The 17,798-nt window shown below is 37.9% G+C and overlaps 1 long non-coding RNA gene across 1 annotated transcript in view; it reads left to right on the top strand.

The window, feature by feature from the left end:
* LOC109373352 (uncharacterized) overlaps window positions 1-17,798 on the top strand; it is a 237,084-nt gene that overhangs the window by 193,090 nt on the left and 26,196 nt on the right. Inside the window, exon 4 of the long non-coding RNA XR_002122208.1 lies at window positions 4,626-4,780. This is a non-coding gene — a long non-coding RNA (uncharacterized LOC109373352). The remainder of the gene's footprint in view (window positions 1-4,625; window positions 4,781-17,798) is intronic.

Below are 17,798 nucleotides of genomic sequence, written 5' to 3'. Positions count from 1 at the left end.
AACATCCATAAAATATTTATTGAGTATTTACTATGTACGGCACTGATCTTGATAGACCAGAAATAGATCACAGAGCACATGGTCAATTCCCGTTCACAGTAAGCATACTTTCTGGTGGGTGATACAAGGTGGTATCTTAGCTTTTCATGTGCTGCTGGAACAAATTTCCACAGGCCTATTGCTTCAAACAACCCAAATCGATTATCTTAACATGGTCAAAAGGCTGGCATGTTTCACAGGTAAACTCAACATTTAGACAGGATTGTTTCTTTTCTGGAGGCTCCAGAGGAGAATCTGTTTCCTTGCCTTTTCCAGCCCCGAGAGGCTGCCTGCCTTGCTTGACTTATGGCCCCTGTCATGCATCTTCAAAGCAGCCATATCAGTGTAAGTCTTTCTCATGCTGCCATCTCCCTGGCTTCACATTGAATTCCTTGCCTCCCTCTTTCAGTCATAAGGAACCTTGTGATTACTTTGCACCTACACTGATAATTCAGTGTAATCTACCTATTTTAGAGTCATTTGATCAGCAACGTTAATTCCATCTACAGCCTGAATTCCCCTTTTCTGTGTAAGGTAACATATTCACAGATTCCAGAGATTAGAATGTGAGCATAATTGGGAGGCCATTATTCTGCCCACCGTAGTATCTCCCTCTGTCCCTTAGCTCACTGTACTCCTTTTCATTAAAAACTAACACATGTTATTCTCTTTATTTGTGAATCTGTGCTATCGCAAACCAAATGGTAAAAATATAGACATATAAAGCAATGTGAGTGCAGGCAGTCTCAATGATCAGAAGAAATCTATGAGAAAAAATGCCATGTAAATTGTAATGTGACAAATAAAAGTTGCTTTATTATTCTTTTCTACTAGTAAGTAGGTATAATAACAATGAGAGAGCACTCCTCCAGCACACCTTGTCTTAAGGAATTTAGCAATTGCTACTTTGTGTTAATGGTGAGCATATTATTTCCTCTACTAGAGTTTGAGGTGATTGGAGGCAGGCACTCGAATTCATCAGTTTATTCTACATTGCAGCCAGCACATTGGTCTTGTATGAAGTAGTTATGATCTAGATACTGTGATGGGTGCTAGAAATAGAAGCTGAGAATATAGAAGTAGTCCTTATTTTTCCTGAATTTAGAATTTAGAGGCAAATATATATTCATTGTGTTACTGGCATTGCAAAATGAAATAGAAAAAAAATTAAAAAGAGGAAAACTACCAATAACAACAAAATATCCTTTTCCATATCTTCTGCTATTGTGCACTTGTTTTGTGACTTACAGAGCTATAGAAGCAGAAATTACTTGATAACCTATTGCTTTCAATTGTATTCCCCCAGAAGCCAACCATGAGATAAGAAATTGGTTGCAATGTGTTTATATAGACGCTGGAGCAATTACCAGTATGGAGATGGAACGTGAGATGGTGGAGGAAAGTCAGAAAATAAAAGGCAAATCATTAAGACAGTACCACTAAAAAATTCTACATTATTACTTTTGAAAAATAAGTTGTAAATTAGAGGAAAGAGATACCCTCAAACATGTGTTCAAGCGAAGTTCCAGATATGGTATGGATACATATAGTTTAAAATTTTAGGTAAAATTAGAAAAATCTGGGACAATCCATTTGCTCACTGATGATTACTACTTACTGCCAATCCAAACACTAACCATCCCCCTGACCAAAAGCGAACTCCAGGCTAAGTTGGGGACAGGAGCTCTGCTTCAAACTTTAAGAGTCCCTCTTGGGTTTCAGCAACCAGTTAGCCACAAGAACCCTCAGCATTCCACAGGACACTTTCTGGCCTTCTGTTTCTAGGCCACAATGCAACCTTGTCTCTTTCAGCCTGACAAATTAAGGAATTTGTGTACAAAATGAAGTATAAAATTGTACCGATGAAAGAAGGATTGATGAAACAGTCCTTTTTTTGTATTTATTTAAGAGTTATCTAGTAACCAGTAAATATAGTTCACTCTGGAAGGTATACGTATAGAAGAGACATAAACACAAATTAAATTCTGACCTTGGGGAAATGGAATATATGGCATCAGATCTAGCGGAGGATTTAAGGTATCTATGTAGATGATTAAAATGTATGGTAGAGAGTATGATAAAATGATATATGAAGGATCTAAATATATTGCTATAGGATTTCTGAACAGATAACAATTAATTTGGGCTTAAAGGACAGAGTTGGGGAAAGTAGCACTGGAGATAATGTTTAGACACATGGAGATGGGGAGAAGAAGGCAAAGAATTACAGATACATACAGCATACAGTAAAAGAAATAAGACAGACTTTAGGCAATGCAGGAATGAGGAGTCCATCCTTTAGGCTGGAATGTTAGGTAAATTTACAAGAGCAGTGAAATTAAGCTGTGTTTTGGAGAGTTGGTCAAGGAAGGCCTCGGATATACTAATTGGGAAAAGAATTGGGGATCAGATAAGCTTTTGGAGGATTAGTTTCACAGTTCTTTGAAGGATGGGGGAGACCCATGAGAGAAACCACTGGGAGCATCATCACTGTCCCCACAAGACTTACTGAGGTAGAAAAAGATGTTTGTTAAAACTCTGAAACACGGCAAGCCCCATACATAGGATTTTACTTTTTACTAGTAAATACCTTTTCATAATCACTTTTAATTAATTTCCCTAAGCAAGAAAATCAGACTCTAAAGACATAGTATTTGAAAGCCACATGAGGGAGGAAGCCCGTTGAGGCCCTAAGACATTGAACAATGGGCATTGTTTGACTTCGGTGGATTCCTGATGCGTGTTTGTAAAAGATTCTATTCTGAAAGGAACCAAGCATTCTTCTGAAACACTGGCCTCTTCTCTCTCTAATTTTAGTCCCCTTTTTCTACCTCTGTTTTTATGCTGCTATAACTTTTAAAGGGAGTATTTTACTACCTCTCCTCTCCCCGGGTAGTACTTTCATAGCCAGCGTACTGAGAAGGTCACTTCTATTATGTTCTCTTTCAATCCAAAGAGTGATGTCCAGACAAAAGTCGTCTCCCAGAAAAAATGCTCACATAGCTTCAGTTGGCTTAGGTAGGCTATGCTGCACATGTGCCTCCTGTAACAGCTTAGCCTTCAGAAAACCTCTCAGGGGCATTAAGTGTGGCTAGGAGCAGGCTTCCTGATATAGTTATCATTTATAATGTAGACGGCCATGTCAAGCAATGAGAACTGAGGCATTTCTAAAACTAAAGAAATATAAAAGCTGTTCCCCTTAATCTGTGTCTCTCATGCTTTTGCGTGCCTTGTTGTTTGTTTGTTTTTTTAAAGATTTTTTATTGGGGAATTGGGGGAAGGGGAACAGACAAGTTGCTATCCTTTTGTTCTTCAGTCTAGTTGTGGAGGACGTTGCTTCACTGGTCCAAGTTGGCACCATCATTGCGCTCTTCCCGGGCAAGGCAGATCAGTCCCTGGCTTCTGGACGGCCACTCACTGCGGCTGCTGGCCGCTCACGCTGGCTGCTGGTTACACACGGTAGCTTATGGCAGCCCACTGCAGCAAGGGCTGCAGCCTACGCTGTCGCCGGTAACTCATGGCAGCCCAGCTCCAGGTTGAGCTGTTGTTCAGCGTCTTAGCTGTAGAGGGCAGTGTCACTGGCCCTCATATGTGGGATCTGAACCGGGGTCCTCTGGCGTCCCAAGCCAACTTTTAACCAACGCGCCACTCGGCCGGCCCACTGCATGCCTTGTTTTAAGTAAACAATTTCATTTAAAAGCATTCTGTTCCTGACAGTACTCCTCTGTGGGAATGTTGAACAATCTGAGTCTCAAATCAAGTGTGAAAAGTTGCACCATTTCTAATTCCCGAGCCCCATGAAAGGAGTAGATCTGATCAAATGCAACACCAAGGGGCTTATGGCATGGTATATTAGGAACACCTGATGTCAGGCAAAGTGACATCTAAAGATACTAGCACAATCTCCCAATAAATGTAGTTAATGTTTACTTAGGGCAAGGTCAATAAAGTTCATAGTATAAGGTGCTGTCAGCCAAAAGGGAACTGCATAGAATGGGCCATGGGAGTTTGTTGGGGTTTTTGTTTGTTTGTTTTGCTTTTTTATCCCCTGCCAGCCCCATTATTCCAGTTTATTTTCCCAATGGCTCCTCGTTAATCTGCAAGAGATGCAACAGGTTTGTTAAAATATAGTCATCCTTTGGTAACCTGGCCTTTTAATGGATTCTGGCAGGTGTTTGTTTTTTCATTAAAGGACAATATGTCCTGGACAACAGGTGTTCAAATCTCCTTTGTGAATATCAAAAATGACAGTTTTCAATGCTATTGTTGCCATTGCTTCTTATCACACGTGGCTCCTGTTTTCCTGAAGGCAGCCTGCTTTGTGGATGTTATTGCATTTGTCTGCACAGTATGGTATGCAGCCGTCAACTCTTACTAGCCTAGTTTTACAGGTGTTAAAACAGACATGCTGGCATTTTGTGACTCCCTCAATGTCACAAAACAGAAATAGATCTGCTACTCTTTCCTGGATCCCCTGGGTGACCCGTGTATTTCAATAGGAGGAGGAGGGTGTGAGGCAGTTAGAGAAGGACAGAAAAGGAAATGACTATGGCTTTTCCTTCCTCCCATACCCTCTGTTTCCACAGGTTCATTGAATCTTATTTGTCAGGCCTGTGTGTGGGAAAACTTAGAGCTTTGAGCTTCCAAATCTTGTGCATCATCACAAAGCAGATTAAAAGGCAGCGCCGCCATTTGAACCAACCAAGCTGACTCCTGAGACCATTCCCACTACATTTTGAAGGTAAATTTGTCATTATTTGTCGTTATCTGTCAGAAGGACTACACAGAAACAGATCTGCCGCTTAGCCATCTAGGCTTCATGTTTAGAGAAGTAGAGATGAATCCCAGAAAGGCAGCTGGGGTCAGGTTTGCAAAGAGCGTGAGCTTTGGATTAGGACTGATGTGGACCTGAAGTAGAGTGAGGGCACTGCCTCTGGCTCTCACTAAGTGTAAAATCTTTATCAGGTACTTAATACCATGTACTTAACTTAATTAAACGTGGTAATGGAGATCCTAACATATTCTTGAGAAAATACGTTTCCTGGGATTGATTTTACAAGGCATCTATATTGTTAATGCATTTCCAATTCCTAATTCCCTCCCTTGCTGCAATTTTATATTAATGAAACCTAGGTTCTACATTAAAATGATACACATAAGATTTAATTATGCAATTGAATATCTTTAAATGGCACTTTATTATGAGAACTGAAATCAGGGAGACTTTTTCTAAATATGAAGCCATCAGTAGCCACTAAATTTTATCTGTCATAAGGTAAAGGTCGCAATAGAGCCATTAGAAATCAGTTTCACTAAACAGTTCAGTGATAATCAACTACCTTTCTCAATTGAAAATAAGCAGTTAAACACTAAAATTTGATGGAGACATGTATATGTTTTTTGTTGTTTTTTTTTTAAGCTGAGCCATCCTGCTACCTGTTGGCAGCTCAGCGGCTGCTCAGCGGCTGCTCAGCTCGGACTGGACTCGAACCACTGTTGCTCAGAGCTCAAACTCTTGAGCGAGCTCTTAACCAACTGAGCCACTCGGCCAGCCCCTCTACATGTATATGTTTTTATATATAACAGCTACATTTGTAGGAAGAGCATCATTTATACCACAATTACGAATGGTAAGCAGACTGTACAAAGACCATTGACTCAAGAATGCAGAAGTTCTCGATAAAATTTTTCTGTTTCATAATGGGAAACTGAATGTTAAGTATATTGAATCAGAGAGTAAGTTCATACTTAAAAATTAAAGGAGAAAACAGAACAATTTTGTTTGCACACAAACCAAACTATAATCTAGAGATCAAAAGCATGGCCAAGATACCAAAATGTTAGAGGTATTAGTTTTATTTAACCCTAATTACTTCAGCTGTGAACATTATTGCTGTCATTTAATGCCCAAAATTTCTGTTTGAATTTAAAATGTTCAATTTGAGATCAAATGAACTGAAAAGGCTTTTTTACTATATCTGTTATAAGCCAAATTGAAATTTTTTTAAGGCAACAGGCGTAGCTAAGACTAAGTGAATAAGAGAGAAATTCTCTATGGTTTAATATTTCCCAGTGGACTTTAAAAGTGAGCTACAATTACCCACTCAGACTGGTTGGAAAAAAATCAAAAGACCTTTAAAATAAGGTAACCTGAGCAAGAGCTTAAGAAATTAGCTGACTTTCTTAAGTAGGAAATTCTGAATTCCTTTGAGTTTATTCTCAGAATTCATCAGTTTCCTAATGTGCAGTGAAATCCACTTCAGCATAAATTGAGATATTTGGCATTCAAATCAGGAATTTGAGTAGCAAGCTCATAAATTACAGATAATAGAATCACTGAACCAAGGGAACCATAGAGATTATCTCTTCAATTGAGAGAGGAGGAAATTAAAAGTGTTAAAAGTTTCAAAGAGCTTTCACACACATCATCTCACTTGTTCTCACAGCAGTTTTTGAAGTAGGTACATACATAGTAGTCAGGTCATGTTATAAATGAAGGAAACAACACATAGATACCATCTTCTGGTTGGTCTGCCATCTTCTGGTTGGTCCTTGGAGGCAACAAACATCCTAGAAAACTGCTGAGGATACTGGGGTCTTGGAGGCAGACACAGAATATTCAGTGATGAATATCTGTAGCGATGGGTGGTGATTGGAAATCACCAAGAACTTTCAGAACAGTTCCAGAAGGAGACTCAGATGGGAAGTCCAATGGCTATGTGTGGCATTCTGAAATCTCCATAGTTAAGGATGGCCCCCTCTCTGCACAAGGAAGAGGAAAATAACTAAATCTCTAAAAATGTATCAATGGAGAAGCCAACTGACTTAAATCTGCATAACAACCATACTATTGTTTACTGTATTTTGCCTGTTAACTTCCCATAACTGCCCCCACCCCTCCATCTCCCATTCCCCCCCCACACACACACACACATCTTCTTTTGTTTTTAGTTGGAGTTGGTATTTGAAGTTGTGGCTTTGGCCATTTCAGGGAGTTGCTCAGTTTTCCTGGGTATCTCCCCTGTATAACAGAAGGTATACATGTTATTAAATTTGTTTGTTTTTCTCCTGTTCATCTGTGTTTTATTCGGGGGTGAGGGGTCTCAGCCAAGAACATAGAAGGGTAGAGGTAAAATTATTTTTTTCCCCTCCATTACTGTAGCACCAGCAGAAGCCCAGGGAGACTGAACATGCAGTTATAATAATGAGCTGGAGGCAAGACAAACTTGTGTGAGACAAGGCTCTGTCTCTTCCATTTGGCTTTGCCCTTCAAGAAAGTCACTTATTTCTCTAAGCCTCAGTTTCCTGGAGTTTGAAGTTTAAATGATATAATGTTAAATTGCTTATTACAGAGTGTTTGGAACACGAAAGCCTCAAAATAACAAATTCTATTGTTTAAAATGTATCTCTCTTATCTAGATTTTTTTTTTTTCCAAATGAACCAGGCCTAAAGCAATATGCAATATGTGTCATCTGAACCTGGAATTAGTGGGTGGCAAATGCCTGGAATGTATTTCTTATAACTTAAGTGTCTGATCCAAAATTATTGGAGACAGAACAGAAAGCAAGTTTTCTTACTTCCAAGTTATTTATTTCCCTTTAATAAGCTATTATAGCTTTGTAAACTCTTTTTTAATTAAAAAAAATCCATTCCCTTTAATATTCTCAAATGGTTGTTAAATTAACCCCCAAATATCCATCAGACCATTTATAACTATTATTTTTAATTTTATGGACACTATCATTGCTTATGATAAATTTGCTAATTCCGTTAAACAGCGGGATGCTGTACAACAGTATCTGCAGTTTTGCTTTCTGTGGGTTCAGTTACCTGTGGACAGCTGTGGCCTGACAACATTAAATGGAAAATTCCAGAAATAAACAAGTTTTAAACTGTGGGCCGTTGTGAGTAGAGTGATGAAATCGCACGCTGCCTTACTTCATTACGCCCAGGATGTGAACCATCCCTTTGTCCAGTGTACCCGCCTGTTAGTCACCTAGTACCCATCAGTTACTAGATCAAAACTGTGGCAGGAACCAGTGTTTGTGTCCCAGTAACCCTTATTTTACTTAACATTCTTGCCAAAGCACAAAAGTACTGATGCTGGCCATTCGGATATGCCAAAGAGAAGTCATAAAGTGCTTCCTTTAAGTGGAAAGGTATGTATGTATACCTTTTAGTATATATAGGGTTTGGTACTATCTGTGGTAGTACTACTGGTAGTCTTAGAACATATCCCCTGTGGATAAGGGGGACTATAACTATTTTAATGTTCCACCTTGTGGGGCATGTAAACATGGAGAAAGTCACTTAATTTTCTCATGGTTGTTATCTTAAGAGGGAAATTCTGAGTCTTCAATTAGGAGAGATTTTTTTTTTTCCCTTGAAGCAAGCGGTATATTTGACTAAAGCATGAAAGTAAAATCATGTTTGCAAGCAGTTGCAAACATTTTACCAATTAAAATTTTAAAATTACTAAAAGCAAAAAAGTAGTTATTCAAAACACAATATTTTTAGTTTTCCAACATATATTGTCATGGTACGCGTGATCTTAACATATGCCCTGTTTTCTTTTATCTCATCTTACCAAAAAACTCAACGTAAGCTTCTAATAAATTAATTTTGACTGTTCTAAAATTTCAAATAAGTAGAACCATTCCAGATGTATTGTTTGTTTCAACTTCTTACACATAGCATACCTTGTGATATACTCAGGTAGCTGTGCGGATCAGCACTTTGTCACCTGTTATTCCAGAGTAGCCTCCCGTTATTTAAGTATAATGTTTCTTTATCCATTAACCTTTGGTAGACATTTTATTTAGTTTAGAGGTTTTGGTTATTATAAATATAGTGTCTATGAACATTGAAATGCAGGTGTTTTAGACATATATTTTAATTTCTTTTGAGTATATATCTAAGAGCAGGAGCGTTTGGCCATAGGACTGCTTATGTTTTATTAGAAACACTCAGACCAGTGAAATATTAATGAACTCTCCTTTCTGCACATTTTTTACTGATATTTGGTGTTGTCATTTTGTTTTGAGCTAAGTTTAGCCATTTTTGTGGGTATGAGATAGTATCTCCTTGTAGTTTAATTTTGCACTTTCTAAAACTAATGATGCTGAGCACTCTTTTTTTGTGCCTATAGGGCATTTTTATGTCTTTTTTTCCTTTTTCTTTCTTTTCTTTGGTAAAGTATGTGAATCCTCTGTCTATTTTTATTAGAGTTCATGTTTTTACATTATTGTGTTGTTGGAGGTCTTTATGTATTATCTATATAAATTTGGAACAGATGTGTTTTTCCAGTCTGTGACTTGCCTGTGCATTTTCTTAATGGTCTCTTGGATAAGCAGAAGCCTTAATTTTGATGAACTCTTACTTATTTTTTTACTTTTTATGGTATTGCTTTCTGTGACTTATGTTAGAAAAATTTGCCTTCCCCCATGTTGCAATGTTATTATTTCATATTTTTTTCTAGATGTTTTATAGTTTTAGATTTGATTTTTAGTTCTGCATGCACCTCAAATTATTTTTGTGCAAGATGCTAAGTAGTCATCAAGTTTGTTTTTGTTTTTGTTTTTTTTCCTTATTTAATGGATATACTCATGGATTATTTATTGAAAATATCTTTCCTCATTAATTGCTTTGTTTTATTTATTGAAAATTGATTTATTTATGCCTATAGGTTTCTTTCTAAGTATGCATGTTGAACAGACTATTTGATTTTTTTCTGTATTTGAGCTGAGAAGGGTTATTTATAGATTCAGATATTTTGGGTTCACCTTTGGATTCAATTCTACAGATCCTGGAATCAATCAAATAGAGGATTCCTAGACTAGCTTTGCTGCTTTCACAGCAAACTCCCGGGAGCTGGAGGATGTAGAGTTGCTCAGCTGAGAGGTCTACCCTTGTGTTTGCAGTTCTCCCAGCCTCGCTGTCCTTTAAGTCTCCATAGTTCTTAAATCTCTCAGTTCTTGGCAAATCTGCGAGAATCCACAGCAGGCATGGATCTGCCCCTGGGTAGGTGATGTTGGCTCACTCCTCTCTGAAGGGCTTGTCTCGGTCTGGACTTCAGCAAATGTGTTTGCTTCCACCACTTTTCTCTAACCATAGAGCAGAGTGTGATTTCTGTTATCTCAGTTTTTAAATGTTTGATGGTAGAAAGATTTTCACTTGACCTTTTAAATACCAAACAACAGATGAAATCTCCCTGGTGAAACAATTGAAAATAAATTTTAAGGTGAAAATTTTAAGGATGTCGGTCCATTGGGGGGAAAAAAAAATTTTAATGAATTTTTATGTAAACTTTCTTATGTGATCTATTTATTTCTTTCCTCCTTAGCATGGTAATATTTGTATTTAGTTTTTAATATTTCCTTTAAGCCTTAGAATCATCTAATTTTAGAAATATTATAGAATAAAACTATAACATTCTAACTTCTTTTCATGAACAGGAGGAAAATTAGAAGAACATAAGTTTGTCTGATTTCAGTTCTTCAAGAATAACACAGTAAAAGAGAAAAGGGGTCACTATGCCTCTCTATACTTGTTTTGTTACTGCCCAGTGCATTATTCTAAAAGGATTCACAAGAATCTCTAGGGAAATCCTTTTCAACAGAAGCAAAGGCACACAAAAGGCTTGAAGTTTGTTTCTTTGATCTCAGTGATAAAAAGGAAAACCATCTTAAACAACGTTTTTCTTCAGCTGAACCAGAATAATAAAACCTAAAGAAAGTTTATTTTATGTAGGTGTACTGGTCTCCCAGCAATTAAAAGAAATAAAAAAATAAATAAATAAAAAGAATTCGCAAAATAAATGCATATACATATATATATGATATTAAAACATAATTAAACATCAGGCGATTCAGGATAGTTTAAATTGCCCTAAATATAAATGTTACATTAAGCAGGCTATTGTATGCTTCTTACTGTACAATCGTGCCATTTAAATACTGACACAAATTTATTCTAAAATGTGAATTATTAATTTATTTATTTTAATGATAGCAAAGTTCTCATATAAAATCCTGCATTTCCCAACCTTCTTTCCATATAAGTGTGAATATATGATGTAATATTTTTGGCCAATGAGATATGAGTTTGTGGATGAGGCTTCCAGGAGCTTCCATTAGTAGAAGAGGAGCATCATCTACCTAAAATATTCTGACTTTTGTTCTTTTCCTTATCCTATCTAAAAATAAATAAATAAATAACACAATGCTAGTATTGGAGCATCTTTCTTTCTGTTATAAACCAAGAGTGCATGCTAAAGAAAACTAAACATACAAAAACATAAAAGTCCAGAACCCTGATAATCTCATGAAATCATCACCTCAGTCTGAAATGCCTACTTCCATATTTCTATGTAAGAAAAAGAACAGCTCTATTTTGCTTAAGCCACTGTTTTTCGGATTTGTTACTTGCAGTTTAATATAATTAGTAACCAATATACTAATTATTGCACTATTGGTGGATTCTAAATCTGTTCTGAACATTCCTTTTATTCATTCATAAAATAAGTGTAATAAATAATAAAAGTAATAATCTCAATAAATGTGCTGGAAGGATTAAATACGAACATACAATATAAAGTGATTAACACAATTCTTGGCAGAGAATTAACAGTCAATAGATTGCAATTAAAAATATGTACTATTTGAGAGTAAAGTCTTCCTTCCTTCTGCCAGTTTTTAATGCTATATTTTAGAGAATAAATTAGCAATCAAATGCTTGACTTTATTTTAAGACAGAAATAATCATGTCTTCACATCTCTTTGTATTTGTAACTCTAACAATATAACCAATGAAGAATCACAGAAATTATAAGGCACAGTTTTCCAAAAATTGCTGTCTCTATGCCTTTGATGAGTCTCCTGAGCAACATTTCTATTCACCTCAAAATACAGAGAGGAACGTATGCTTTAAATATTGCTGGATGTAATAAAGCTTTAAAGAAAACAAAATGTGAAGGAAAAAAAAGTAGCATCAGATATTTTATATTTAATAAATGAATAAAGTTAGATGGGCTTATTTTTACAAAGCTGTAAAATGACAGAAGTGATATTAGACAGCTGAATTGTTTCAGATAAACAATGACTTAAAAGCACTTACCGTTGCAAGTTTGCTAATGATCTTGAAAAGACTATTTTAGGGCCGGCCAAGTGGCGCATTGGTTAAGAACTGGCTTGGGACGCCAGAGGGCCCAGCTTCGGATCCCACATATGAGGGCCAGTGACACTGCCCTCTACAGCTAAGATGCTGAACAACAGCTCAACCTGGAACTGTGCTGCTGTGAGTCACCGGTGATGGCATGGGCTGCAGCCCCTGCTGAAGTGGGTTGCCATGGACTACCGTGTGTAGCCAGCAGCCACTGTGAGCGGCCAGCAGCCACTGTGAGCGGCCAGCAGTCACTGTGAGCAGCCGTTCAGCCGGCGACTGATCTGCCTCACCCGGGAAGAGCGCAATGATGGTGCCAGCTTGGGCCAGTGAAGCGACATCCTCCACAACTAGACTGAAGAACAAAACAACAGCAACTTGTCTGTTCCCCTTCCCCCGATTCCCCAATAAAATCTTTTAAAAATGAGGAAATAACAATACGAAGCATTAAATTTAGATCCTCTTTAAAGTGATATATTACCAGTTTATTGCTTTTAGGAGATTTTACTTCAACACAGCAATTAATTTCTCCTGATTTAATATATATAACTATTTCTTTGCATAATTATATTCCTTTCATTTACATTTCTAAGAAATCACAGAACTTCAAAACAGAAGGTTCATTACAATCTAATTTTTAACACTTAAAAAAACAAAACAAAACCCTGTGCAAATAGCTAAATTAACTGCTTGATTAACTCTGTTTACCATGATTCTTTTTCTATTTCAACCATGTCATTTATTTTTCCCAGATTCACTCAAGAAGTTAATTCTCTGATTTACTGGAGAAGGGAATATTTTTCTTTGTGTATTTGGTTGTCTTTTTTTCATGTGTGAACTTTACATTTTTCATTTTCCTGCAGTTATTTCCAAAAAGCAATTTTAAAAATTGTCTACCAGGCATAAACTGTACAAATGTATATTCGCCCTACCAAATCTTTCTGAAAATCCTCCACTGTATCCCCCGTTACTTAAAGTCTAAAATAGGTTCCTATAATCTTTATAACATAATATTCAGGTATCATATTGTAGAATAAAGTAGTTCTAAATGAGAGCTGACTTGTTAGAGTCCTGAAATGTGAGTCTAATAACAAAGATTAGAGGATATTTTTATTACATTACAACTAGAATTATGGGATAGGGAAACTGACCCTCTCTTTAGGTTAAGTAGAAGTTCATATGTTTTACTTATTGCTTTATTTAAAATATTTAGTGAATGTTAAATGCATACATACACTGTGATTAGATAAAGAATTAACCTTTAAATTACTTGAAAACAATGTCTGCCCAATTCCTTGTTGTCTCTTCTAGTCTCCAATATAGTATACAAAAAGAGAAAAAGGAAACCGACTAGGTAGTGAAAGAAGAGAGAAGGGAATAAAAGATGAAATGAGAGAAGGCAAGAAGGGAGACAGTGCCCCAGATTGTTGAGAAGCATGGCTTGTGGAAGAAAATAAGTATACGTCCGAAGGTGGCTCTTAAGACAAGTGTGTTCCTGGACTTCATTTTCCCCATCTGAATAATGGGTGTAATATTATCCATTTTGCCAATGAAAGAACGTCCAGCCTATAAAAAAGTCTTATATGAGTTTATTTGAGCCAATTTTTGAGGACATGCCTGGAAGCAAAATCTCAACAAATTGAGAAAATGTTCCAGAAAATGACAGCTTATTTTATGCATTAGAATCAAAGGAAAAGATGTATGGAAGGTGCTTGAAATCCACTGATGGTAGATGAAGGAGCCGGGAGAAAGCACAGCAGGGAAATCTCAAGGACTGGATAAGAGGCAAAATGGAGAAACATACTATTTTTACATTGGTGGGTACAGAGTAGTTAATTAACATTTACAGCACATAGAGATGGTATGCAGGAAACAAGATAACAGTGAGGGGTTCTGTGTCTTGTCCTCCTTTGGTCTTGCGGCCTGGTGCTGGCAGTTGTGCCTTTGAGGGCGAGGAAAAGAAAATCAGTCTGACATTTCAAAGGTGTGTTATCCTAGTGGGCTGGCCAAGTGGCTCAGTTGGTTAAGAGCTCGCTCAAGGGTTTGAGCTCTGAGCAACAGCGGTTTGATGCTTGGCCCGAGCATCAATTTAAATATTAGACTAACCAAAGAACCTAGAGTGGAAGAAGGAAACATTTTTCTGCCCCTACAAAAAGGAATACTAGTTTACATACTTAATGATTTGGAAGTCAGTCTTTCTATTCTATATTGAGCAATTCCTCCTTAGACCCCTGGGTCCTGCCTCAGCTATCTGGATATGAAAGGATAAACTAAAACTGGAAAATATTTAAGGGTGAATGATCGAGATGGAATCAAACTCTTATGAGGAAACGACAGACATATTTTAAGTTCTTGACTTGGCTTGTCAAAAACACAATGAAGTGTTATGATTAGTGTTTCTCTTCGTTTCCGAGCAGCTGAGTTGTCAAAGCAAAAGTCATGCTAGACAATATTAAACAGGCAAGGAAGGCTTTATTCAAGGCTATTAAGGAAGAGAGGCCAGAACTCGGTCAGAACTCAACTCCACTGAAACAAAAGGAGCTACTGGAAAGTGTTGGAAGCCATTGGGGAGGCTGTAGCACACTTGGCAAATGTTTTCCTCTGTGATTATGCCATCAGTGTTTGCTAAGTAGTAACCAAAGAATTTCGGCTCCAACCTTCCCACAGAGACTGGGAGATAAAGTCACTACCTTCCTTAATATTTACATTTCAAAGAGATCATCTCCAGGCTCTTGAGGGAAAAAGAAACAACAAACAAAAAACCATGAACCCCCTCTGTAAGAAATGGCATTTCAGTTAGCTCCAGGATTAAATTTAATCTGTTTTCTTAAAAAAGAAAATAGACTCAATTATTTCAGATTTGTACTTCTATGTATTAATATAATAAATGAGGAAGGAAGTTGGGTAAGGTTTGAAGTAAAAACATAATCAACGCAGTTTATTTTTAAAAATGTATAAAGAGAAAATAAGCCTCTTAAATGATATGAAAAATATTGAAATAATTCACTTCATTACATGATACTTCTGGGTAATAAAAAAAAAAATGCCGGGCCAGCAGAGTGGCTCAGTTGGTTAAGAGCTCACTCAAGAGTTTGAGCTCTGAGCAACAGCGGTTTGATGCCCGGCCCGAGCTGAGCAGCCACTGAGCTGCCAACAGGGGGCAGGATGGCTCAGCTAAAAAAAAAAAAAAAGAAAGAAAATGCTATTAGCTTAGAGATCATGATGAACTTATTACCGGGAATGACGTTGTATGTACTTCGGCTCTTTGTCTTCTTCAAGGAAAGAATTCAATCAAGAAACAGAGTTTGTGCAGCATAGAACAGCACAAGTTTATTAGTAAAAGCGAGTGCACTCCAAGACAGGGAGCAGCTCACGCAGGAGAGGGAAGCAGTCTCTCCTTACATTGTGTGAGGGTTTTTACCTCTATGGGTAGAATTGTCTCCTCCCTCCCTTCTTTTTTTCTCTCTTTCTCTCCCGCTGAGGTGCCCAGTCCTCCCTTTTGGTTCTCAAGGCAGTGTCTGTCAATTTTCTTCTTTAGGATTTGTTTGAGAAGCTCACTAAAATGGTCCTGATAAGTAGGATGTATATTCTGATAGGTGGGATATCTTTCTCCCTTCTCTGCTTCTAACAACACATCCTTTTGATTTAGGGGCATGTGTGAGCCTGGAGTCCTGCTGGGCTAGTGAGGCATTGGTGCCCTAAGTGAGGGCAGCTGCAAGGGCTCGTGACCCAAGTAGGAGCTGCAGCAAGGGGCTTTCTGACCGGGGCTAGGTCTCCTCTCCTGCTCATTTCTATCTATTTACCTACCCTGTCAAACTGATGCTTCTGAATTATCCTGTATTGCTTTTCTTTGGTGTGTCTCCAGTAGTAGTAATGGTTTTCCTGTTTCATCCCCTGACAATTTTATGTTGCTAGTTAACACAATATCCACTATGCAACAGTGCAAATTCATATTAATATGTTGTCCCATTTACTACTTAATATTCTAATAAAAGGCCACATTGTAATTGTTGACAAAAAAACATCCAGCCTAAGAGAAAACTTATAAGAATTTATTTGAGCCAAACTGTAGACAGTTACCGGGAAGCAAAATCTTAACAGATTGAGAGGATGCTCTGCAAAATGGCAGTTTGCAGTTTATTTTATACATAAAATCAAAAGAGGAAGGTTACATGAAATCCATCGGTGATAGATTAAGGGGTGGGAGAAAGGGGGTGAGGAAATCTTTGGGATTGGATAAAAGTACATTGGAGAGACAGGTACTCTTCCCACACAGGTGGGTGCAGGATAGCTAACAGTTCCCTCTTTACAGCACATAGAGATGGTAATCAGGAGACAAGCATGATAATGAGGAATTTTGCAATTTCCAGCTCTGGTGGGGGGCAGGGGGAAGGATTAAAGATGTTATTTTAGGTACAAAAAGACAAAGAACAGGCCCACTGAAAAGGCACAGATTAACTTAATGAGGGAGCCTGAGATGTGACTCCCCGCCATGGCTCATCTAGTTAAGAATTTTATGTTCACACCATCCTCTGTGGTTATTTTCAGGCTCCTGAGTTTGTCAGGTATAACATGTGGCCCCTTTTCTGTCCTCATAATGATCCACAAAAGATAGTTTAGAAAGAATGTCACAACTCAACTTTCAATTATTTCCTCCCAAATAGGTGCCATGGCTTACCCCTGGAGCACCCTCTGTTGAAGTAGTCCCTCTGTAAATGGCTTCTTAGAAATATTGCAGAAGCACATCATTCTGGAAAAAGCCTAGGATTACATAGTATAGTAACAGTAACATCCTGGGGATGTCTATACATAACTGACAAATATGGTCTTCATAATCTGATGAAATCAGTAGGTTTGCACAGATAAATACTCAAAAATTGTGTTTTCTCAATACATTTGAAAGAAAATTTTGAACTTCAAATCCTGTAGCCAAGTAGTTCAAGGTGTGATAAAGACAGTTTTACAATTTTTCTAACAATTCAGTGTATATGTTGCTTTGTTTATGTCACTGATATAAAAATACCCATTTCTTAGTTTATTTTATACCAGGAACAGCATGTAACTGGATTAGGTACGTCCACCTCCTTTTTTACCTAAAGCTAGACTTGAGCATCTTTTGTAACACAGCCCTCATTTTTATGGATGTATCCTGGTGTGTCATACTGGAGGATCAGTCTTCAAATGCCCCATTTTAAAAACAGTCAGCTTTGGGGCCGACCGAGTGGCATGTTGGTTAAAAGCTGGCTTGGGACGCCAGAGGGCCCTGGTTCGGATCCCACATATGAGGGCCAGTGACACTGCCCTCTACAGCTAAGATGCTGAACAAGAGCTTAACATGGGGCTGGGCTGCCGTGAGTCGCTGGCGTCAGCGTAGGCTGCAGCCCTGCTGCAGTGGGTTGCCATGGGCTACTGTGTGTAGCCAGCAGCCAGCATGAGAGGCCAGCAGCCGCCGTGAGCAGCCGTCCAGAAACCGGCGACTGATCTGCCTCACCCGGGAAGAGCTCAATGATGGTGCCAACTTGGGCCAGTGAAGCAACGTCCTCCACAACTAGACTGAAGAACAAAACGACAGCAACTTGTCTGTTCCCCTTCCCCCAAT

This window comes from Hipposideros armiger, unplaced genomic scaffold, assembly GCF_001890085.2.
Source record: "Hipposideros armiger isolate ML-2016 unplaced genomic scaffold, ASM189008v1 scaffold_711, whole genome shotgun sequence".
In the NCBI taxonomy this organism is placed as follows: domain Eukaryota; kingdom Metazoa; phylum Chordata; class Mammalia; order Chiroptera; family Hipposideridae; genus Hipposideros; species Hipposideros armiger.
The sequence above is the reverse complement of the archived record's forward strand: the minus strand, read 5'-3'. Positions and strand labels throughout refer to the sequence as shown.